This window comes from Pristiophorus japonicus, chromosome 11 (assembly GCF_044704955.1).
Source record: "Pristiophorus japonicus isolate sPriJap1 chromosome 11, sPriJap1.hap1, whole genome shotgun sequence".
Taxonomy (NCBI): Eukaryota; Metazoa; Chordata; class Chondrichthyes; family Pristiophoridae; genus Pristiophorus; species Pristiophorus japonicus.
Window position 1 is genome coordinate 33,236,455 of NC_091987.1, and position 23,652 is coordinate 33,260,106.

The 23,652-nt window shown below is 47.9% G+C and overlaps 1 protein-coding gene across 1 annotated transcript in view; it reads left to right on the plus strand.

The window, feature by feature from the left end:
* The window catches only part of LOC139276007 (superoxide dismutase [Cu-Zn]-like), an 89,284-nt gene that overhangs the window by 12,487 nt on the left and 53,145 nt on the right, over positions 1-23,652 (plus strand). The window lies entirely within an intron of this gene.

Genomic DNA, 23,652 nt, shown 5'->3' on the forward strand with positions numbered 1-23,652 from the left:
GAGTTCGTGGCCCAGAAGAGGCGAGGGCCCAGGGGCAGCACGGGCCAGCCCACACTGCGATATGTGTGCGCAACCCTTGTACATGGCCTTCTTTGACCTCACTGTCAACCGTGAGGGACTATGGAGGTCCTCCTCTGTTTCAGCTGCCCCCAAAAGTTTGTCACCAGCCTCTGCCTGCTCCACAATGACATGCAAGCCGTGATCCTGACCAACGGATCCACCACAGACCCAATCCACATCCGGACCGGAGTCAATCAGGACTGCGTCATCGCGCCAATGCTCTTCTCGATTTTGCTGCAATGCTCCATCTCACACTCAACAATCTGGAGTGGAACTAAACTATAGAACCAATGGGAACCTGTTCAATCTTCGTTGCCTCCAGGCTAGATCCAAGGTCGTCCCATATATCATCGAACTATAGTATGCGGACACCGCTTGCGTCTGCGTACATTCAGAGGCCAAACTCCAAGCCATCATCATCTTCACTGAGGCATATGAAAGCATGAGCCTTACACTAAATCTCTGTAAGATAAAGGTCCTTCACCAACCTGACCCCGCCTCACAGCACTGCCTCCTCAGTCATCAACATCCACGGCGTGGCCTTGGACAACATGGACCATTTTCTGTCATGTATCTTACATGGTTACTGTTTGTACTATTACAAGATGTGCCGCCAGAGGGCACAGCAGTGGGAGACTTGTAGGTTACTTGTACAGGTGTGCCTGGCCTAGTATAAAAGGCATGCCACCATGTGTTATCCTCACTCTGGAGTTATCAATAAAGGACTAAGATCACTATAGTTCAAGTACAACACATTGCCTCGTGGAGTCATTATCAGAGCATCTAAAGACATAACAATTGGCGACGAGATTACGGACCTTCATGCGAAAATGGCTACCCTTGGTATGCTGCAGCAGTTCGCTGATGATGATGATTGGGTTGCGTTCGTAGAGAGGCTCGACCATTTCTTCACAGCCACACTGGCTGATAAGCGTAGAGCTATCCTGCTAACGAGTTGTGGGCCCATTGTCTATGGCCTCGTCAGGGACTTGCTGGCACCAGCGAAGACAGCGACCAAGACGTACGAGGAGCTTGTAACCCTGATCCAAGAACAACTCAAGCCCAAAGAGAGCATCCTCATAGCCAGACACCGGTTTTATACACACCGACGGCCCGAAGGCAGGATATCGCGAAATATGCTGCAGACCTCAGGAGGCTGGCGGCACCGTGTGATTTCTGCGACCACCTCACCGACGCGCTGCGGGACATCTTTGCCATTGGAATCGGCCATGAGGGCCTTCTTCATAAGCTACTGTCTGCGGATACCATAGTCACGCTGCAGAAGGCCACCTCCGTGAGCCAGGCATTCATGACCTCGACCTGCGGGTCTAGGCAGATGTCGCTTCCTCAGGACTCAAACCCGGCAAGTACTGTGCACAGAGTGGCGCCTTTTAGAGGCTGGACTGTAGAACGTGAACCTTCTCAGGGAAGTGAGAACACGCCCCCGAGACCCTTAACTCAGAGTCCACCGAGGGGGGTTAACCGAGTAGCTCCATGCTGGTGTTGTGGAGGAAATCACAGGGCTCTCCAGTGCCGCTTTAAAGACTGTGTGTAAATGCTGCAGCACAAAGGGCCACCTCCAGCGAATGTGTAAAAGAAATATGACTCACTGTGTTGATGAAGACTCTGCAGATGGCCATGAATCCAGCGCGGATTATGCAACGATAGTCAGGGAGGCAGCTCAGCCCCACCGAGTGTTCTCCGTTGAGGATGGAAGTCACGATAAATGGCATTCCAGTCTTCATGGAAGTGGACACGGGGGCGAGCCAGTCAGTATTGAATCAAGAAGCCTTTGAGAGGTTATGGGACAATCAAGCTGAACGACTGTTGAGGCTAGCTCATTGAATGTATTCAAATCACAGATAGATAGATTTTTAACCAATAAGGGAATTAAGGGTTATGGGGAGCGGGTGGGTAAGTGGAGCTGAGTCCACGGCCAGATCAGCCATGATCTTGTTGAATGGCGGAGCAGGCTCGAGGGGCTAGATGGCCTCCTCCTGTTCCTAATTCTTATGTTCTTATGACTTGAGTTGGTCCCGGTTCAGGCAAAGCTGCCCACCTACTCCAATGAACTTATCCCAGTTGTTGGTAGTGCGGATGTAAAAGTACTCCATGATGGCTCGGTGCACAATTTACCCATGTGGATTGTTGCAGGTGATGGACCAACGCTACTCAGAAGGTGGATGGAGAAGATCCATTGGACTTGGGAAGATTTCATCCCTCCAGCGATCGACGTCCTCTGCGCTCAAAGGCAAAGCAAGCCCTCACCTGAGGGTGGGTCCAGCACCAGAGAGCAGATCAGCACAGCACCCGAGGCACAGACCGCTCAGCACAACTGCGTGGAGATGATCCAGCTGAGATGACCCAAACGCACCTTCCAGGCTCCAGTGGCAAGACACAGGAGGAAGAAAATTGGATCCAGAGGTGACCTTCCAGCTTCGGTGGCAGAACCCAGAGAGAAGAGGATCACTGCGGTCGACATCGTGGATGGAGGAAAGATGGTGCCCAAACCACGAAGTGATGTACTGAAGAAAAAGATGACGGCGGCAAACCATGCAGTGCAGCGCTGATGGAGCAACACGTGGCACCAAACGGAGAAGCGGATTGGGGTAAAGATGGCAAGGCTCTCTTAAAAGAGGCCTGCAACCTACCACACTTAAAGGGACAGTTCCGCATTCTTAATCAATGTAAGAGCAACTGTGAGTTAGCTGTAAAATGTGCAATTGATGATCTGAGTTGTGTACATGCAATAAGTGAAGAAAAGTCGCACGATCGGATCTACAGGTTACTTACCATGAATAGTGAAAAGTTGTGCTATGTAGGATTTCAACTGCATTCAATTATTGCAGCGGACAGACACCCATCAGGAGCACACAGGCCCAGCGAGCTACCAGAGTTATACACCATGGAGTGTGGCCACAAGCAGCTGATACATACAAGCTGCAGAGCAAGCGATCTCAGAAGGGCACCGGTATCGATACCCTACCCCTGATCGGCTCCATCTCTCAGGCACCCGATGGCATTAACCACCACAAGCCTGAAAGAGCAAACTGTGCCAAGGCGCAGCCCCCAGACCCTATTGCCACCAAGGCCATACCCGGGGACGAAGGGTCATCCGCAACTGTTCTCCCAAATGGGACCGAAACCAAATAATGCCCAGGCAAGCGAGTCAGCAGTTCCCTGTGCACTGCTAGCCGACTGCCCCTCAGGGAGCAGCAGCGACCCGGGGTGTAAGGAGAGGACAGGGAGGTCACAGGCATCTGTGAACCTGGCCGACGCCAGGAACAATGGCAAAAGCCCCGAGAGCAGGCAACTTGAGCCAACCGGGTTCCCACTGCCAGCACTGGGCACCGCGCCGTCACCAGACTACCTGGACACCATCCAGCAGTCCTGGCACTAGTTTGTCCTCATCAAGAATATTCCAAGCATGCACCATTACTGCAACACTGTGAATGCAATTTTTTCTTTCTTTGGACATGAATGTACTGAGCCTATGGCACCATCTATATGTGTGTGTGGGGTGCGGGGGGGAAAGAGAGGGCGGGGGTGGGGGGTAGAGAATGGAGTGGTCATGGACACACAAACAGAAACTACCAGCACTCTACTGCCAATGAAACACCACCCACTCACCCAAGTTGGAAACGACCTGCCTAGGGTCAACCAGATAGAGCTAAGCCCAGAGCACAGTCAATGCAGAGACGATTTGCACTAAAGGCTTGGGGGAGAGTGATGTCATGTATCCTACATAGTTACTGTTTGTACTATTACAAGGTGAGCCACCAGAGGGCACAGCAGTGGGAGACTTGTAGGTTACTTGTACAGGTGTGTCTGGCCTAGTATAAAAGGCAGGCCACCATGTGTGACCCTCACTCTGGAGTTATCAATAAAGGACTAAGGTCACTACAGTTCAAGTACAACACATTGCCTCGTGGAGTCATTATCAGAGCATCTAACAACATAACATTTTCCATACCTACTATCAGCAAGAGCAGACATCGACAACGAGGTCCAACACCGCCTCCAGTGTGAAGACCAGGGCCTCAAATCTGGCACCAAGCTTATGGTCTACAGGGCAGTAGTGATACCTGCCCTCCTATATGGCTCAGAGACGTGGACCATATACAGTAGACACCTCAAAGCGCTGGTGAAGTACCACCAGCACTGCCTCCGCAAGATCCTGCAAATCTACTGGGTGGATAGGTGCACCAACGTCTGTGTTCTCGCTCAGGCCAATATCCCCAGCATCGAAGCACTGACCACACTCGACCAGCTCAGTTGGGTGGGCCACATCGTCCGCATGCCCGACACGAGACTCCCAAAGCAAGCGCTCTACTCGAAACTCTTACACGGCAGGCGAGCCCCAGGTGAGCAGAGGAAACATTTCAAAGACAACCTCAAAGCCTCCTTGATAAAGTCCATTATCCACACCGGCACCTGGGAATCTCTGTCCCAATACATCCCTAAGTGGAGGAGGAGCATCCGGGGAGGGCGCTGAGCACCTCGAGTCTCGTCGCCGTGAGAATGCAGAAACCAACGCAGGCAACGGAAGGGGCATGCAGAAAAACAGACTACCCACCCACCTTTTCCTTCAACCATTGTCCCACCTGTGACAGAGACTTTAATTCCTGAATGGACTGAACAGTCACCTGAGAACTCACTTTTAGAGTGGAAGCAAGTCTTCCTCAATTTCGAGGGACTGCCTCTGATGATGATGATGATGATGATGATGTGTGCGCACTAGGTCCATGCAGCAGAGCTGGTCTCCAGTTGTCTTGGTTAATCCTTGCCACTGGAACAAGACCTAGCTCTGTCAATCCCGTGTGGTGGCTGGTGTGCAGCGGCCACCAAACGTTAAACAAATCGACGCACAGGCATCTTCCAACCTTCAATATGTAGTTCGGGACCTGGAATGTCATTGAATCACCTGTGAACTCATCCTTTTGTGGAAGCAAGTCATCCTCGATACGAGGGACCGCTTAAGATGAAGTAGTTTTGGGAGCAGGCACACAACCTTTGTTGTTTGATGATGCTGAGTGACTTTCCATTGAGCATGCAAACTAAACTTTCTCTTCTGTTTTGTCATGTAGCTGTCAAATGTCTGAGCCTGTTGTATTAATAGTTCTGTCATCTAAAGTTTTTGTTGCTTTTGTATGTCATCGGTCATGGGAATGCAGTCTTGAAACATGTTTCACAGATTTGCCAATATACATTAAAGGTCCTTTCTTGTCATTCATGCTGGCACATTCTGGAGGCGCTGTTTGTTGTTTTTCCTGCCCAAGCGTTTTTCCACTTTGAAGTTGTTTAAAGCTTGGTTTGTTTTACTAGATCTTGCCAAACATGTCGTTTTGAGATATAACTGACATTTCTGGTGGATTGCATGGCCATTTCAGTGGGCATTAAGAATGAACCATGAAGTATGGACTAGTCAGGTGTAGGCCAGACCAGCTAAGCACAGCAGGTTCCCTTCAACTTGCCTTGGATTTGAACTTATGCCCTCTGGATTGCTAGTCCATAACTACTACACTAACATATCCTAAATGTTTTTGGGATCTTTTTAATGCAAACAACCAGAAATGTAGGAAGAGAGTCTTCAGCAAGACAGTTGGTATTACTGCTGATTGCCTCAGAGTTGCTACGAGAAAATTTTCTGTGTGGTTGTTGTGATGTGTTTTTATACCGTGGCTATTATAGATCCACATAAGTAGGGTAAAAATTACAACTCTCATGATGTATCTTTCCCAGAATGAATTTGCCAACAGGGGCTATTGCTAATATGGTCCTGTTATGTTACAATGTTTGAGGCAGTACTTTCCTAGGTTGTGTAGCTCCAGATGAGCAGAGTGAAAACAATTCCCACAACATATTTCTCACATTGAATTTGTCTACAGCAGCTAAAAATCTCAAGCATGCAAGGCCCAGATTCCAACTCAGCCCCTTTTTCTAATTTTGAATGACCCATTTTTTCAGAGTAAATTTTTAGTTTAAGAATTGTGTATTTTTTGTGTTATAAATTAGCTGTGCATACTGACATGAGTGAAGAAGTCAAATGGGGGATGAAAACAGTATGAAGGAATTACTTGGTTTATTGGGCCCAAGTTTCCACAAGAAAGAAAACGGGCGCCCCTCCGAGCTGGGCGCCCGTTTTTCGCGCCTAAAAAAATCCTCGGTATTCTGCACCTACTTACAGGTCCTCTGGCCCTAGGCGCAGTCAGCACGAGCTGTGGGGGGGCCAGGTCCTAGCGCTGAAAACAGTGCCGGGACCTCTGCACATGCGCGCTACAGTCGGCACGCAAGTGCAGTAAGCTCCAGGCGCCGAACTGTGTGGGAGGGGCCTGAAGCACGCAGCCCCTAGCCCTGGCCCAATGGCCTCCTCCCACAGCCAGCTCCTGCTCCCCGCCTGACCAGACCCGATACCCGCTTCCCCCCCCCCCCCCGCCTGCCGACCAGACCCGGCACCCGCTCCCCCCCCGGCCCCAACCCGAGACCCGCTCCCCCCCGACCCGACACCCGCTTTCCCCTCCCCCCCCCCCCCCCCCCCGACTGACCCGACCCGCGCTCCTGCCTTTTCTCTCTCTCTCTCTCTCTCTCTCTCTCTCTCTCTCTCACGGCTGCAGAATTCTCCCTGGCAAGCACTTTCACACAGGTAGGAAGATGGTTTATTTAATCTTTTCTTGGCTTATAAATGTTTATTCAGGTTGGATTTATTTGTATAATATTTGTAGAAGTATAAATAAGGATTTATTGTCGAATTTAATGAGTTCCTCTTTCCCCCCCTCCACCTCGTTCTAGACGCCTAATTTGTAACTTGCGCCTGATTTTTTTAATGTGTAGAACAGGTTTTTTCAGTTCTACAAAAATCTTCACTGGCTCCATTCTACTTTAGTTTGGAGTACATTTTCACTGTGGAAACTTTCAAATCAGGCGTCAGTGGCCGGACACACCCCCTTTTGAAGAAAAAATTCTGTTCTAAACTAGAACTGTTCTACCTGACTAGAACTGCAGAAAAAAAAATGTGGAGAATTGCGATTTCTAAAATAGTCCGTTCTCCACCAGTTGCTCCTAAAAATCAGGCGCGGATCATGTGGAAACTTGGGCCCATTATGTGGCGGTGCTGGTTCCAGATTGATTGTGTAGTTTATGGTACCTGCCTATTGCTGTTTTGAAGCGTATCTTGTAGAGACTTCACATTTAGTCAATGGAGTATTGGAGCCAGTCAGCACAGTTAACTTAATAGTGGTTTCATTATTGGAGTCAACCATGAATCTTTCCTATGGACATGCACTATTTTAGAAGTTGACGCTTTTCAGTGGTGACACAAAGGCCGGAATTTGGCTGGCGCTTAGAGAACGGGATTGGTGGCAGTTCAATGTTAAATTTACAATGATTGACTGCGGGCCGGGATCCCGCTGTCAACCCACCGCCACACTACTTTGCCAGATGTCGGATCTGTCTGAACAGACCTAACACGCAGCGGCAGGGGAGGCAATTTAAGTCATTATGACATTGTGAAGAGCTTATTTAAAATATTTTTGAGCTGAATTTACCATTTTATCAGGTTGTCCATGAGGTTCATGATGCTCAGGGAGCACGTCAGGTAAGGACGTTGGGAGTTGTATGACCATGAATTCATTTCTTTATTTGACAGCTGCAATTGTGCGATAAAAGCTCCCATCTCACAGCTGTTCACTTTCCAAAATCAAAAGCTCTTGCTTACTGCATTTGGAAGGCACATTGAGCTTTATGCAGGTTGCAAGTGTTTGGAGCAAACTGTCTATCCAGTGTCACCTCATTGGAACAACCTCTCTCTCCAATTGACAGATTGCTTCTGTCATCTCAAGTTCACTTGCCATCGTTGCCCTTGAATCTATCACGTTAGTCCTCTGAATACCACCACAAATGGCTCCAACACCAGCAGCACTGGGCACACCAACAGCACCAACAACTTCACCAACCTTCTCTGCAATCAACTGATGCTGCACAGGACACAGAGCATCAGCACCCGACCACATTGGTGCCCAGGACGCCTGGATCACCTCACCATGGCCAGACTTACTTAATTTGACGCTGTACACCCTGGCTGCCACATGATGCACCAAGTTGGTACCACCCCACACCAATGCCATTCCTTTCACACTCATTGCCATTGCGGGGGTGGGGGTGGAGATACCATTATGTGTCACCATTCACTGTAACTCACTAAACCACTTCCAAAGGTGCACACAAATCTATCTAAGAACACAAAGTGTTGAAAATAAAATTTCAATATTTGACACCACATTAACAGAAACTTTACATGAACATTGGATAAAACACCCAATTACTACCTTTGTGCGTTGTTAATTGGTATGATTGGACTAGAATGAGGGGTGGCTAGTGAGATGGGCATGTGATAATGTAGATAGAGAGAGATGGGTGGAGGTGCAAGATATGTTGGTGTGAGTAAGGATGTGCAGGAGTGGGGTAGGGAAGGCAGAGTGATGGGATGTGATGAGAGGCACAGCAGGATGAGGTTGAATGTGGCTTTATACTAACGTTTCATGATCTGCTGAGATTAAAATGTTTGTGGCACCACACTCAAGTCCTCCACATCCCTGCTTGTGTCCTCTGCAATGTGCAACCAGGCTGTGTTGATCTCCAAGCATATGGAGGGAGTCGTGGGAGAACCTGGTTGCAGCCGTACACCTTTGTGCAGTCATTGTCAGTGTTTGCAACACCTCAATTGCTGTAGAACAGTTACAGCTCACCTGTCAAAAATTAATTTGGACATGGTCCCTTTAAGGAAACCAGCTAATGACGCGTTATCAAATCACGTCATCAGACCTGCTTCCTTCAAATGGCCCCAAAACCTGGTGGGCGGGCTTAATAAGCCCAATCAACGGAAAATCATTTCTACAGAGCAGGCTGGAGCCAGCAGCGATTTTGGGACCCGCTACCTACCCTGGCTGCACCGGACCCCCACTATGCTCTCCGTGCTCTTTACCCCAAGTCTCTGACATGCTCCCTCCGCCTAAGTTCCTGACCTCCTCCACCCCCCCTCAGCCCAAGTGCCTGAGCTCCCCCCCACCCCCCCAGCCCAAGCTCCTGACCTCCTTCCCGCAGCCCACGTTCCTGACCACCCCCACCCCCAGTTCCGGCCCTCTCCCCCCACTGCCCAAGTTCCTGCCCTCTCCCCCCACTGCCCAAGTTCCTGACCTCCGCCCTCCCAGCCCAAGTTCCTGACTTCCTCACCCCCAGCCGAAGCGCCTGACTTCCCCATTCCCACCCCTTCACCCAACAAGTTCCTGACCTCCCCCCAGGTTGCTGACCTTCTCCCCTGCCCAAGTTCCATCCCCACGGATTCATGACCTTCCATCCCCACTGTCAGAGATAGGGCATTGTGTGTGTGTGTGTGTCACGGATTGTTGGATTGTTAACAGGTTTATTGGGTGTGAAGTGAATAGTGAAAGTGTCGTGACTTCCGGATTTCGGCCAGTCCAAAGATGTCACTTGCCGCACACGCATCGAGTTTTCCGAGAAATCAACCAGTTGTCGGGGGAGGAGAGGGAGATTGTGGTGCAGATGAGGTTGATTGATCCGTCTTACCATCTGGATCACGTTCTCGCTCACAACCCCCACCCCCCCCCTTTAGACCTGGATCACGTTCTTCTACCAACCCCACTGAGCTCTTCGTGCTCTTTATCCCCACTCCCCACTGTGCTCTTCCCTCTGATCCCCTCTCTCTGCCTCCCACCTCTCTCCCTCTGCCTCCCACCTCTCTCCCTCTGCATGGGGTGGGTTGGGGGGAGGGGAGCTGTGAATGCATGTATTTTTTTGATGTACTGATTTTGCAGTACAGGTTGAACCTCCTTTATCCGGGACTCCCCTATCCGGCGCCACCCTCAGCCACCGGGTGGCGCATGTCCATGGGGAGGGGGGGCGTGGGGTGATAAATGGAGGGTTAAGGATGTGGTGAATTACAATAGAGCAAGGGGGATGGGAGGATACAGGAGTTGATGGGGCAGTTCAAAGGGAATCAGATGCGGTAGTGAGGGAAATGAGGCATGGTAGGAAGGTAGTAGGAAGCTGAACAGATGTGGATGCGATGAGAGCATGAGGGAGTTTGGGGGAAGCATGAGTGATTGAAGGAGGACTTAAGAAGGGAGCAACTGAGGACTAAATTTTCCATGCAACCTCCATCTTAAATGTAACCTACAGCTGTTGGTGGCTCTCTTTGCTACCACAGTACACTATATAACCCACTTCCGAAAAGAAAGAAAAATACCAGTGGAGGACAGAGAGAGTAGCAGAAGAGGAAAGACAGAGAAAATTGAATCATGAAGACAGCAGGGTAAGGTAGTGACCATATTCTCCAACTTACTGTGTGTAATGCCACAGGAGATCAACTAGTTACATTTTTACAATCTTGTGTCTGCGCATCTCCCTGTCCATGAAATCCTATTTCTTATTTTGTCATATTTCTGTGTCAAATTTTTTCCATTATAAATTCCTGAGTCTGTGGAGAGACTAGCATGTGGCACTGGTAGCAATCCTGAGATTACTACCTTTGAGGCCCTACCTTTTAATTTAACTCCGAGCTCCCTAAATTCGTCTCGTAGGACCTCATCCCGTTTTTTTACCTATATCGTTGGTACCTATCTGTACCAACGATATAGATTAAAAAACGGGATGACAGTAATGGTTTTTAACTCAGCAGAGCGCAGCACCGAGTTCTACAAGGTGGAGATTTAACTCCCAAACCAGGCAATTTTGATTGGGTGCAATATTAGAATGTCAAAAATCTGAATCCTGACCCCAACCCGCCACCAACCCTCCCACGTCCGATTTTAACGGGGCTGGAGGGGGTGGGGGTGCAGGCAACCAAACTGCTCCCAGGAGGCGGGTTGGCAATTTAAATATGTGTCTGCTTGCCTCATATTTAACCGTCATTTTAAATTTAACCCTGGCCAGCGAGTTTTCCAGGCTTCGCGAAACCTGGCAACTAAAGGGAGGCGGCGACTGCTGGATCCAGGAGGTAAGTGCCTTTCTAATTAACCTGCTGGATCAGTTTACTTGCTTCATCAAATCCCCACGATCGGACCCTCTCTCCACAACACCTTCCGCTCTCCCACCCCACCACCTCCCAATTCTTCTGATCTTCCCCCCTGACTCTTCTAATCTCCTGATGAGGCCAATGATCTTGCCCGGCCCCGATCTTCTCTCCGGTCTCCGATCTCTCTCTGCTCCGCACCCCAATCTAGCCCCGATCATCCCCTGTATTATGACCCGGTTCAGTACATTTCCCGGGATCTGATGCTAACAGTAATCTGCCTTCCATGTTCCAGTCGGTTCCAGTTTAATAAACTAAATGGCCTCCCACGAAACTGAAACAGGAGCACAGATGGTAAAATAGGGCTGATGAGTGAACACTAAATGGCGAGACAACATAATCTCCACTTTGTAGAACTCGGTGCTGCCCTCTGCTGAGTTAAAAACCATTACTGTCATCCCGTTTTTTAAATCTATATCGTTGGTACATATAGGTACCAACGATATAGGTAAAAAACGGGATGAGGTCCTACGAGACGAATTTAGGGAGCTTGGAGTTAAATTAAAAAGCAGGACCTCAAAGGTAGTAATCTCAAGATTGCTACCAGTGCCACATGCTAGTCAGAGTAGGAATCGCAGGATAGCTCAGATGAATACGTGGCTTGAGGAGTGGTGCAAAAGGGAGAGATTCAAATTCCTGGGGCATTGGAACCGGTTCTGGGGGAGGTGGGACCAGTACAAACCGGATGGACTGCACCTGGGCAGGACCGGAGCCAGTGCCCTAGGGGGAGTGTTTGCTAGTGCTGTTTGGGAGGAGTTAAACTAATATGGCAGGGGGATGGGAACCTATGCAGGGAGACAGAGGAAAATAAAATGGAGACAGAAGCAAAAGCTAAAAAGGAGAATAGTAAAAGTGGAGGGCAGAAAAACCTAAGGCAAAAAACAAAAAGGGCCAATTTACAGCAAAATTCTAAAGGGTCAAAGTGTATTAAAAAGACAAGTCTGAAGGCTCTGGGCCTCAATGCAAGGAGTATTCGGAATAAGGTGGATGAATTAACTGCGCAGATAGCAGTTAACGGATTCGATGTTGGCATCTCGGAGACATGGCTCCAGGGTGACCAAGGCTGGGAACTCAATATACAAGGGTATTCAGCATTTAGGAAGGATAGACAGAAAGGAAAAGGAGGCGGGGTAGCGTTGCTGGTTAAAGAGGAAATTAATGCAATTGTAAGGAAGAACATTAGCTTGGATGATGTGGAATCGGTATGGGTGGAGCTACGGAATACCAAAGGGCAAAAAATGCTAGTGGGAGTTGTGTACAGACCTCCAAACAGTAGTAGTGATGTTGGGGACAGCATCAAACAAGAAATAAGGCATGTGTGCAATAAAAGTACAGCAGTAATTATGGGCGACTTTAATCTACATATTGATTGGGCTAACCTAACTGGTAGCAATGCGGTGGAGGAGGATTTCCTGGAGTGTATTAGGGATGGTTTTCTAGACCAATATGTCGAGAAACCAACCAGAGAGCTGGCCATCCTAGACTGGGTGATGTATAATGAGAAGGGACTAATTAGCAATCTTGTTGTGCGAGGCACCTTGGGGAAGAGTGACCATAATATGGTAGAATTCCTTATTAAGATGGAGAGTGACAAAGTTAATTCAGAAACTAGGGTCCTGAACTTAAGGAAAGGAAACTTTGATGGTATGAGGCACGAATTGGCTAGATTAGACTGGCAAATGATACTTAAAGGGTTGACGGTGGATAGGCAATGGCAAACCTTTAAAGATCATATGGATGAACTTCAGCAATTATACATCCCTGTCTGGAGTAAAAATAAAACGGAAAAGGTGGCTCACCCGTGGCTAACAAGGGAAATTAAGGATAGTATTAATTCCAGGAAGAGGTATACAAATTAGCTAGAAAGAGCAGCAAACCAGAAGACTGGGAGAAATTTAGAATTGAGCAGAGGAGGACAAAGGGTTTAATTAAGAGGGGGAAAATAGAGTATGAGAGGAAGCTTGCTGGAAACATTAAAACTAACTGCAAAAGCTTCGAAAGATATGTGAAGAGAAAGAGATTAGTGAAGACAAATGTAGGTCACTTGCAGTCGGATTCGGGTGAATTTATAATGGGGAACAAAGAAATGGCAGACCAATTGAACAAATACTTTGGTTCTGTCTTCACAAAGGAAGACACAAATAACCTTCCGGATGTACTAGGGGACCAAAAGTCTAGTGAGGAGGAGGAACTGAAGGATATCCTTATTAGGCGGGAAATTGTGTTAGGGAAATTGATGGGATTGAAGGCCGATAAATCCCCAGGGCCTGATAGTCTACATCCCAGAGTACTTACGGAAGTGGCCCTAGAAATAGTGGATGCATTGGTGATCATTTTCCAACAGTCTATCGATTCTGGATCAGTTCCTATAGACTGGAGGGTTGCTAATGAAACACCACTCTTTAAAAAAGGAGGGAGAGAGAAAACGGGTAATTATAGACTGGTTAGCCTGACATCGGTGGTGGGGAAAATGTTGGAATCAATCATTAAGGATGAAATAGCAGTGCATTTGGAGAGCACTGATAGGATTGGTCCAAGTCAGCATGGATTTATGAAAGGGAAATCATGCTTGACAAATCTTCTGGAATTTTTTGAGGATGGAACTAGCAGAGTGGACAAGGGAGAACCAGTGGATCTGGTGTATTTGGACTTTCAAAAGGCTTTTGACAAAGTCCCATACAGGAGATTGGTGTGCAAAATCACAGCACATGGTATTGGGGGTAATGTACTGACGTGGATAGAGAACTGGTTGGTAGTCAGGAAGCAGAGAGTCGGGATTAACAGATCCTTTTCAGAATGGCAGGCAGTGACTAGTGGAGTGCCGCAGGGCTCAGTGCTGGGACCCCAGCTCTTTACAATATACATCAATGATTTAGATGATGGAATTGACACGAAACTTGGTGGCGGTGTGAGCTGTGAGGAGGACACTAAGAGGCTGCAGGGTGACTTGGAAAGGTAGGCGAGTGGGCAAATACATGGCATAAATGTGGATAAATGTGAGGTTATCCACTTTGGGGGCAAAAACACGAAGGCAGAATGTTATTTGAATGGCGGCAGATTAGGAAAAGGGGCGGTGCAGCGAGACCTGCGTGTCATGGTTCATCAGTCATTGAAAGTTGGCATGCAGGTACAGCAGGCGGTGAAGGCGGCAAATGGTATGTTGGCGTTCATAGCAAGGGGATTTGAGTATACGAGCAGGGAAGTCTTGTTGCAGTTGTACAGGGCCTTGATGAGGCCCCACCTAGAATATTGTGTTCAGTTTTGATCTCCTAATCTGAGGAAGGACGATCTTGCTATTGAGGGAGTGCAGCGAAGGTTCACCAGACTGATTCCAGGGATGGTTGGATTGACATATGAGGAGAGACTGGATCAACTGGGCCTTTATGCACTGGAGTTTAGAAAGATGAGAGGGGATCTCATAGAAACATATAAGATTCTGACTGGACTGGACAGGCTAGATGCGGGAAGAATGTTCCCGATATTGGGGAAGTCCAGAACCAGGGGACACAGTCTTAGGATAAGGGGCAGGCCGTTTAGGACTGAGATGAGGAGGGAGTCGAGAGAGGCAGCGGCCTATAAAAGGCTCAGCAGTCCGGGGAGCGTCGAGAGAGGCAGCGGCCTATAAAAGGCTCAGCAGTCCGGGGAGCGTCGAGAGAGGCGGGAGTCGAGAGAGGCAGCGGCCTATAAAAGGCTCAGCAGTCCGGGGAGCGTCGAGAGAGGCGGGAGTCGAGAGAGGCAGCGGCCTATAAAAGGCTCAGCAGTCCGGGGAGCGTCGAGAGAGGCAGCGGCCTATAAAAGGCTCAGCAGTCCGGGGAGCGTCGAGAGAGGCGGGAGTCCAGAGAGGCAGCGGCCTATAAAAGGCTCAGCAGTCCGGGGAGCGTCGAGAGAGGCAGCGGCCTATAAAAGGCTCAGCAGTCCGGGGAGCGTCGAGAGAGGCAGCGGCCTATAAAAGGCTCAGCAGTCCGGGGAGCGTCGAGAGAGGCGGGAGTCGAGAGAGGCAGCGGCCTATAAAAGGCTCAGCAGTCCGGGGAGCGTCGAGAGAGGCGGGAGTCGAGAGAGGCAGCGGCCTATAAAAGGCTCAGCAGTCCGGGGAGAGTCCAGAGAGGCGGGAGTCCAGAGAGGCGTACCGGTGCAGCTCCAGCTGAGAGAAGTCAAAAAAGAAGTAGAAAGAAATCAAAAGGTGACGTCACAGCCAACGTGGTAAGTGATTGGCTGCTGATTGGTGAGTAGTTTTTCTTTTTCTTTATTAGTCAGTAACTTTTAACATTGTTGTCGGCAATTTAAGTGTATCTAAGGGTTAAGTCATGGCAGGACAGCTCGGTCACGTGATATGCTCCTCCTGTACCATGTGGGAACACGGGGACAACACCAGTGTCCCTGACGACTACATGTGCGGGAAGTGTGTCCACCTCCGGCTACTGACGGTCCGCGTTGCGGAGTTGGAGCTGAAGGTGGATTCACTCTGGAGCATCCACGATGCTGAGAATGACGTGAGTATCACGTGTAGCGAGTTGGTCTTACTGCAGGAGAAGGGTCCACAGCCAGCGAGGGAATGGAAGACCAGCAGGAAGAGTAGTGCAAGGAAGGTAGTGCAGGGGTCCCCTGTGGTCATCCCCCTGCAAAACAGATACACCGCTTTGAGTACTGTTGAGGGGGATGACTCATCAGGGGAGGGCAGCAGCAGCCAAGTTCATGGCACCGTGGCTGGCTCTGTTGCACAGGAGGGCAGGAAAAAGAGTGGAAGAGCGATAGTGATAGGGGATTCAATTGTAAGGGGAATAGATAGGCGTTTCTGCGGCCGCAACCGAGACTCCAGGATGGTATGTTGCCTGTTGCCTCCCTGGTGCAAGGGTCAAGGATGTCTCGGAGCGGGTGGAGGACATTCTAAAAAGGGAGGGAGAACAGCCAGTTGTCGTGGTGCACGTTGGTACCAATGACATAGATAAAAAAAGGGATGAGTTCCTACGAAATGAATTTAAGGAGCTAGGAGCTAAATTAAAAAGTAGGACCTCAAAAGTAGTAATCTCGGGATTGCTACCAGTGCCACGTGCTAGTCAGAGTAGGAATCGCAGGATAGCTCAGATGAATACGTGGCTTGAGCAGTGGTGCAGCAGGGAGGGATTCAAATTCCTGGGGCATTGGAACCGGTTCTGGGGGAGGTGGGACCAGTACAATCCGGACGGTCTGCACCTGGGCAGAATCGGAACCAATGTCCTCGGGGGAGTGTTTGCTAGTGCTGTTGGGGAGGAGTTAAACTAATATGGCAGGGGGATGGGAACCAATGCAGGGAGATAGAGGGAAACAAAAAGGAGGCAAAAACAAAAGACAGAAAGGAGATGAGGAAAAGTGGAGGGCAGAGAAACCCAAGGCAAAGAACAAAAAGGGCCATTGTACAGCAAAATTCTAAAAGGACAGAGGGTGTTAAAAAAACAAGCCTAAAGGCTTTGTGTCTTAATGCAAGGAGTATCCGCAATAAGGTGGATGAATTAACTGTGCAAATAGATGTTAACAAATATGATGTGATTGGGATTACGGAGACGTGGCTCCAGGATGAGCAGGGCTGGGAACTCAACATCCAGGGGTATTCAACATTCAGGAAGGATAGAATAAAAGGAAAAGGAGGTGGGGTAGCATTGCTGGTTAAGGAGGAGATTAAGGCAATAGTTAGGAAGGACATTAGCTTGGATGATGTGGAATCTATATGGGTAGAGCTGCAGAACACCAAAGGGCAAAAAACGTTAGTGGGAGTTGTGTACAGACCTCCAAACAGTAGTAGTGATGTTGGGGAGGGCATCAAACAGGAAATTAGGGGTGCATGCAATAAAGGTGCAGCAGTTATAAAGGGTGACTTTAATATGCACATAGATTGGGCTAACCAAACTGGAAGCAATACGGTGGAGGAGGATTTTCTGGAGTGCATAAGGGATGGTTTTTTAGACCAATATGTCGAGGAACCAACTAGGGGGGAGGCCATCTTAGACTGGGTGTTATGTAATGAGAAAGGATTAATTAGCAATCTCGTTGTGCGAGGCCCCTTGGGGAAGAGTGACCATAATATGGTGGAATTCTGCATTAGGATGGAGAATGAAACAGTTAATTCAGAGACCATGGTCCAGAACTTAAAGAAGGCTAACTTTGAAGGTATGAGGCGTGAATTGGCTGAGATGGATTGGCGAATGATACTTAAGGGGTTGACTGTGGATGGGCAATGGCAGACATTTAGAGACCGCATGGATGAACTACAACAATTGTACATTCCTGTCTGGCATAGAAATAAAAAAGGGAAGGTGGCTCAACCGTGGCTATCAAGGGAAATCAGGGATAGTATTAAAGCCAAGGAAGTGGCATACAAATTGGCCAGAAATAGCAGCGAACCTGGGGACTGGGAGAAATTTAGAACTCAGCAGAGGAGGACAAAGGGTTTGATTAGGGCAGGGAAAATGGAGTATGAGAAGAAGCTTGCAGGGATCATTAAGACGGATTGCAAAAGTTTCTATAGATATGTAAAGAGAAAAAGGTTAGTAAAGACAAATGTAGGTCCCCTGCAGTCAGAATCAGGGGAAGTCATAACGGGGAACAAAGAAATGGCGGACCAATTGAACAAGTACTTTGGTTCGGTATTCACGAAGGAGGACACGAACAACCTTCCGGTTATAAAAGGGGTCGGGGGGTCTAGTAAGGAGGAGGAACTGAGGGAAATCCTTATTAGCCGGGAAATTGTGTTGGGGAAATTGATGGGATTGAAGGCCGATAAATCCCCAGGGCCTGATGGACTGCATCCCAGAGTACTTAAGGAGGTGGCCTTGGGAATAGTGGATGCGTTGACAGTCATTTTCCAACATTCCATTGACTCTGGATCAGTTCCTATGGAGTGGAGGGTAGCCAATGTAACCCCACTTTTTAAAAAAGGAGGGAGAGAGAAAACAGGGAATTATAGACCGGTCAGCCTGACATCGGTAGTGGGTAAAATGATGGAATCAATTATTAAGGATGTCATAGCAGTGCATTTGGAAAGAGGTGACATGATAGGTCCAAGTCAGCATGGATTTGTGAAAGGGAAATCATGCTTGACAAATCTTCTGGAATTTTTTGAGGATGTTTCCAGTAGAGTGGATAAGGGAGAACCAGTTGATGTGGTATATTTGGACTTTCAGAAGGCGTTCGACAAGGTCCCACACAAGAGATTGATGTGCAAAGTTAGAGCACATGGGATTGGGGGTAGTGTACTGACATGGATTGAGAACTGGTTGTCAGACAGGAAGCAAAGAGTAGGAGTAAATGGGTACTTTTCAGAATGGCAGGCAGTGACTAGTGGGGTACCGCAAGGTTCTGTGCTGGGGCCCCAGCTGTTTACACTGTACATTAATGATTTAGATGAGGGGATTAAATGTAGTATCTCCAAATTTGCGGATGACACTAAGTTGGGTGGCAGTGTGAGCTGCGAGGAGGATGCTGTGAGGCTGCAGAGCGACTTGGATAGGTTAGGTGAGTGGGCAAATGCATGGCAGATGAAGTATAATGTGGATAAATGTGAGGTTATCCACTTTGGTGGTAAAAACAGAGAGACAGACTATTATCTGAATGGTGACAGATTAGGAAAAGGGGAGGTGCAAAGAGACCTGGGTGTCATGGTACATCAGTCATTGAAGGTTGGCATGCAGGTGCAGCAGGCGGTTAAGAAAGCAAATGGCATGTTGGCCTTCATAGCAAGGGGATTTGAGTACAGGGGCAGGGAGGTGTTGCTACAGTTGTACAGGGCATTGGTGAGGCCACACCTGGAGTATTGTGTACAGTTTTGGTCTCCTAACCTGAGGAAGGACATTCTTGCTATTGAGGGAGTGCAGCGAAGGTTCACCAGACTGATTCCCGGGATGGCGGGACTGACCTATCAAGAAAGACTGGATCAACTGGGCTTGTATTCACTGGAGTTCAGAAGAATGAGAGGGGACCTCATAGAAACATATAAAATTCTGACGGGGTTAGACAGGTTAGATGCAGGAAGAATGTTCCCAATGTTGGGGAAGTCCAGAACCAGGGGTCACAGTCAAAGGATAAGGGGTAAGCCATTTAGGACCGAGATGCGGAGGAACTTCTTCACCCAGAGAGTGGTGAACCTGTGGAATTCTCTACCACAGAAAGTTGTTGAGGCCAATTCACTAAATATATTCAAAAAGGAGTTAGATGAGGTCCTTACTGCTAGGGGGATCAAGGGGTATGGCGAGAAAGCAGGAATGGGGTACTGAAGTTGAATGTTCAGCCATGAACTCATTGAATGGCGGTGCAGGCTAGAAGGGCCGAATGGCCTACTCCTGCACCTATTTTCTATGTTTCTATGTTTCTATAAACTTCTTTACTCAGAGAGTTGTGAACCTGTGAAATTCCCTGCCGCAGAGAGTTGTTGAGGCCAATTTATTGGATATATTCAAGAGGGAGTTAGATATGGCCCTTACGGCTAAAGGGATCAAGGGGTATGGAGAGAAAGCAGGAAAGGGGTACTGAAGGAATGATCAGCCATGATCTTATTGAATGGTGGTGCAGGCTCGAAGGGCCGAATGGCCTACTCTTGCACCTATTTTCTATGTTTCTATGTTTAAAGTCACTTCCTGACTCCCTGTTGTACATACAATATTAGAGCTGAACACCCGCGCTGTCAGAGCCGTGTCCTGAAAAAAACGGAGTTTATTCGGTAACAGAGTGCGACCTGATCCCTGTAACCTGGGAACGATCCTGTTTCTTACTGTCATTCACAGATTGGGCTGCACCACCTCTCACAAGAGGCAAACTGATCCGCCACTGGGAATCCCCGGATTACCGGCAGGGTGCAACACTGCTCTGCCGTTAGCATCTAAGACTTATTTTGGCGGACACCTTGAAATCTTCTCACGGAGCCTTAGGGGGCCACGCACCCCGGTTGAGAACCTGTGATTGGAAGGAACCTGAACATGAACACTCTGATCCTGCCTCCTCCCCGATCCTCACTGGTTCATTTTTACAGTGTGCAATTTTTCAGAGATCTTTTCCACTGAATAATTGGTCAATGTTGCATGGACTCCCTGGTACTGTAGAGAAACTCCTTTGCTCCAACTGACTTGACAGCTTCCATTGCCATAAGTTTTGTTATTTAACTGTAAATTATACCAACTCCAAAATAAGGGCAGAATGTATAACTTTAAAATGAGGGCTGAATTGTGTCTGTGCACCCTTATCAAATTATTCTCCACACTCTTGTCCTTCTTTACCTAAAAACTACATTTGGTCTTGACTGTGTGCGCAATGCCACAGGAGATCATCCAGTTATATAAAATAAGATAGAAACGTAGAAAATAGGTGCAGGAGTAGGCCATTCGGCCCTTCGAGCATGCACCACCATTCAGTAAGATCATGGCTGATCATCTCAGTACCCCTTTCCTGCTTTCTCTCCTTACCTCTTGATCCCTTTAGCCGCAAGGGCCATATCTAACTCCCTCTTGAATATATCCAATGAACTGGCATCAACAACTCTCTGCGGTAGAGAATTCCATAGGTTAACAACTCTCTGAGTGAAGAAGTTTTCCCTCATCTCAGTCCTAAATGGCTTACCCCTTATCCTTAGACTGTGTCCCCTGGTTCTGGACTTCCCCAACATCGGGAACATTCTTCCTGCATCTAACCTGTCCAGTCCCGTCAGAATTTTATATGTTTCTATGAGATCCCCTCTCATCCTTCTAAACTCCAGTGAATACAGGCCCAGTCGATCCAGTCTCTCCTCATATGTCAGTCTTGCCATCCTGGGAATCAGTCTGGTGAACCTTCGCTGCACTCCCTCAATAGCAAGAACGTCCTTCCTCAGATTAGGAGACCAAAACTGAACACAATATTCCAGGTGAGGCCTCACCAAAGCCCTGTACAACTGCAGTAAGATCTCCCTGCTCCGATACTCAAATCCCCTAGCTATGAAGGCCCACATACCATTTGCCTTCTTCACCACCTGCTGTACCTGCATGCCAACTTTCAATAATTGATGTACCATGACACCCAGGTCTCATTGCGCTGCCCCTTTTCCTAATCTGCCGCCATTCAGATAATATTCTGCCTTCGTGTTTTTGCCACCAAAGTGGATAACTTCACATTTATCCACATTATACTGCATCTGCCATGCATTTGCCCACTCAACTAACCTGTCCAAGTCACCCTGCAGCCTCCTCACGGCTCACACCACCACCCAGCTTAGTGTCATCTGCAAACTTGGAGATGTTACACTCAATTCCTTCATCCAAATCATTAATGTATATTGTAAATAGCTGGGGTCCCAGCACAGAGCCCTGTGGCACTCCACTAGTCACTGTCTGCCATTCTGAAAATGACCCGTTTATCCCAACTCTCTGCTTCCTGTCTGCCAACCAGTTCTCTATCCACGTCAGTACATTACCCCCAATACGATGTGTTTTAATTTTGCACACCAATCGCTTATGTGAGACCTTGTCAAAAGCCTTTTGAAAGTCCAAATACACCACATCCACTGGATCTCCCTTATCCACTCTACTAGTTACATCCTCAAAAAATTCGAGAAGATTTGTCAAGCACGATTTCCCTTTCATAAATCCATGCTGACTTGGACTGATCCTGTCACTGCTTTCCAAATGCGCTGCTATTTCATCCTGAGCAATGGATTCCAACATTTTCCCCATTACTAATGTCAGGCTAACTGGTCTATAATTACCCATTTTCTCTCTCCCTCCTTTTTTAAAAAGTGGTGTTACATTAGCTACCCTCCAGTCCACAGGAACTGATCCAGAGTCGATAGATTGTTGGAAAATGATCACCAATGCATCCACTATTTCTAGGGCCACTTCCTTAAGTACTCTGAGATGCAGACTATCAGGCCCCGGGGATTTATCGGCCTTCAATCCCATCAATTTCTCTAACACAATTTCCCGCCGAATAAGGATTTCCTTCAGTTCCTCCTTCTCACTAGGCCCTCGGTCCCCTATTATTTCCGGAAGGTTATTTGTGTCTTCCTTCGTGAAGACAGAACCAAAGTATTTGTTCAACTGGTCTGCCATTTCTTTGTTCCCCATTATAAATTCAGCTGAATCTGACTGCAAGGGACCTACGTTTGTCTTCACTAATCTTTTTCTCTTCACATATCTATAGAAGTTTTTGCAGTCAGTTTTTATGTTCCCAGAAAGCTTCCTCTCATACTCTATTTTCCCTCTTCTAATTAAACCCTTTGTCCTCCTCTGCTGAATTCTAAATTTCTTCCAGTTCTCAGGTTTGCTGGTTTTCTGGCCAATTTATATGCCTCTTCCTTGGATTTAACACTATCCTTAATTTCCCTTGTTAGCCACTGTTGAGCCACCTTCCCCGTTTTATTTTTACTCCAGACAGGGATGTACAATTGTTGAAGTTCATCCATGTGATCTTTAAATGTTTGCCATTGCCTATCCACCGTCAACCCTTTAAGTATCATTCGCCAGTCTATTCTAGCCAATTCACGCCTCAAACCATCAAAGTTACCTTTCCTTAAGTTCAGGATCCTAGTTTCTGAATTAACTTTGTCACTCTTCATCTTAATAAAGAATTCTACCATATTATGGTCACTCTTCCCCAAGGGGCCTCACACAAGATGTAATTAGTCCTTTCTCATTACACATCACCCAGTCGAGGATGGCCAGCTCTCTAGTTGGTTCCTCGACATATTGGTCTAGAAAACCATCCCTAATACACTCCAGGAAATCATCATCCACCGTATTGCTACTAGTTTGGTTAGCTCAATCTATATGTAGATTAAAGTCGCCCATGATAACTGCTGTACCTTTGTTGCACGCATCCCTAATTTCTTGTTTGATGCTGTCCGCAATCTCACTACTACTGTTTGGTGGTCTGTACACAACTTCCACTAGCGTTTTCTGCCCTTTGGTATTCCGCAGCTCCACCATACTGATTCCACATCATCCAAGCTAATGTCCTTCCTTACTATTTCGTTAATTTCCTCTTTAACCAGCAACGCTACCCCACCTCCTTTTCCTTTCTGTCTATCCTTCCTGAATGTTGAATACCCCTGGATGTTGAGTTCCCAGCCTTGGTCACCCTGGAGCCATGTCTCCGTGATGCCAATTATATTATATTCGTTATTTGCTGCCTGCGCAGTTAATTCGTCCAACTTATTACGAATACTCCTAGCGTTGAGGCAACAGAGCCTTCAGGCTTGTCTTTTTAACACACTTTTCCACTAGAATGTTGCTGTAATGTGGCCCTTTTTGATTTTTTGCCTTGAGTTTCTCTGCCCTCCACTTTTACTTTTCTTCTTTCTATCTTTTGCTTCTGCCCCCATTCTACTTCCCTCTGTCTCCCTGCATAGGTTCCCAACCCCCTGCCATATTAGTTTAACCCCTCCCCAACAGCACTAGTAAACACTCCCTCTAGGACATTGGTTCCAGTCCTGAGCAAGGTGCAGAGCATCCGGTTTGTACTGGTCCCATCTCCCCCAGAACCGGTTCCAATGTCCGAGGAATTTGAATCCCTCC